The sequence below is a fragment of the Salvelinus namaycush genome, chromosome 2 (assembly GCF_016432855.1).
Source record: "Salvelinus namaycush isolate Seneca chromosome 2, SaNama_1.0, whole genome shotgun sequence".
NCBI lineage: Eukaryota > Metazoa > Chordata > Actinopteri > Salmoniformes > Salmonidae > Salvelinus > Salvelinus namaycush.
Genome location: NC_052308.1, coordinates 77,995,536 through 77,998,035, shown reverse-complemented (window position 1 = coordinate 77,998,035; position 2,500 = coordinate 77,995,536).

The following is a 2,500-nucleotide window of genomic DNA, read 5'->3' as shown; positions in this document are numbered from 1 at the left end:
TTTACGGAGGGAGCCTTTCTACTACACGGAGGAGGTACCGGAGGACGCCTTCTACTTACCTGGAGGAGGTAACGGAGGGTAGCCTTCTACTACACAGGGAACGAGAGGCTTCTTATACCGAGAGGTACCGGAGGGAGCCTTCTACTACACGGAGGAGAGAGTACCGGAGGAGTTTCTTCTATACAACGGAGGAGGTACCGGAGGGAGCCTCGTACTACTAAACAGAGGCCGGTACAGGAAGGAGACTCTACTAAAACGGAGGAGGTACAGGAAGGAGACTTACTAAAGGAGGCGAGGACATGAGGCGATGTCTAACCGGCGGAACGGTACAGAGGAGACTTACTAACGGAGGAGGTACTGAAGGAGACTAGAAAAACGGAGGAGGTCGGAAGGAGACTTCTAAAGGAGAGGAAACGGGGAGTGTTATGTTAAATAAACAACAAAAGGTGACGGAGGACCAGGCTGAGAAGGAGATTATAGGAGGAATTCTTGGGTCCAGCAGCAATGGTGTTTAAAAGAGACACCTGGTCCATGACGTTCTTTAGGTTCTTCATATGGGCCAGTACCGAATGGTTGCTAGCTGCTCCAAATCCCAGAGCCAATGATAAATTAATAATTACAACAACTCGGTCCATTGTGCTCTTGAGCAAAGCCGACTTCATCCTAATTTTCTCCAGAGCGGCGCAGTACTTACTAGGATGACCTGTAAAACAAAACATTCAATGTACCTATGGTGACAAAAAACATTTCATCTGACATTGAGACAGAACTAAAATAGGCATACCTAACGAGACTCTTTTTCAATTGATCCATGGACTCTACCCGACCGGTCAGGACAGTTCTGACCTTCTCTGTGGTCCATGCAAGTGTGTGTTTTTGACCTTCTCTATAGAGTGATGGTTGACTCCTGCAGCACAGGAACACTAAAGGTGTCTGTCCTCTATGTCTGGTCAATCCATCCAGCACAAAGGGGATGATGTGGGTTGACCGCCAAGAACAGGAACACTCTTGTTCACCACCTACTTGTTACTGAGTGGTGAGGAGAGCACCCAATTTTATAGAGGAGGAGTGAGAGACAAAAAGATGTGAGACAGGCAGGAGAGACAGGAAAGATGGGAAGACAAGAGGAAGAGACAGAAGATAGGGAAGACAAGAGGAGAGACAGAAAGAATGGGAAGACGAGGAAGAGACAGAAAGGATGGGAAGACAGAGGAAGAGAAGGTTAAGAGTGAAGATGCAAGGCCATTTAGGGATGTGTACACACACCACACACACACACCACACACACAACACACACAACCACACACACACACAACAAACAACACCACACACACACAAACACCACAATGCAGAGCCCTATACAACGTTAAGCATACCAAACCTATACACTCTACACAGACAGACACCCCAAGGCCACGCAAACCCCCCCCCCAGGCACGTAAAACACACCTGACCCCCACCAGGCCACGCAAAACACAGCCCCCCCCCCAGGCCACGTAAACACACCCACCCCACAGGCCACGTAAACACCCCACCCCACGTGCCACGCCAAACAACCCCCCACCCCCCCCCCCACCCACCCCCCCCCAGCCACGTAAATTATAAAAACGCACATACACACACACAACACAAACTTCCGCCATACTCAGACAGACAACACAGGCGGCCTGCTCAGGCCTGTCCCTCTCTCGCACACAAACACACATCCCGCCTCTTACTCAGGCCAGCAAACATAGCAGATCAGTATCTGGAGAAACTGGCTCATGATCTCTGAGTAGCTATTACACCTGGGGAAGGAGGGAGAGATGAGGAGATGGGGACGAGGAAAGAAAAGGGGGACAGAAGTTAAGAGAGGATGATGGGGACAGAAAGGGTTAAAGGAGAGGAGGGAGAAGGTAGAGAGAGAGAGGATGGGGGACAGAAAGGGTTTAGAAGATGGAAGACGTAGAGAGAGAGGGGATGGGGGACAGAAAGGGTTAAGAGACGAGAGGGGGTATGGGGGACAGAAAGGGTTAAAGAGAGAGAGAGGGGATGGGGAACAGAAAGGGTTAAAGAGAGGAGGAGGATTGGGGACAGAAAGGGTTAAAGAGAGAGAGGGGATGGGGGACAGAAAGGTTAAAGAGAGAGAGGGATGGGGGACAGAAAGGGTTACAAGAAGAGAGGATGGGGACAGAAAAGGGTTAAAGAGAGAGAGAGGATGGGGACAGAAAGGGTTAAAAGAGAGAGAGAGGATGGGGGGAACAGAAAGGGTTAAAGAGACGAGAGAGGATGGGGAAGAAAGGTTAAAGAGAAGAGAGGATGGGGACAGCAAAGGGTTAAATTGAGAGAGAGGATGGGGGACAGAAAGGGTGTAAAGAGCAGAGAGGGGTGGGGGACAGAAAGGGTTAAAGAGACAGAGAGGATGGGGGACAGAATGGTTAAAGAGGAAAGAGAGGATGGGGGACAGAAAGGGTAAAGAGAGAGAGAGGATGGGGGACAGAAAGGTTGTAAAGAGAGGACG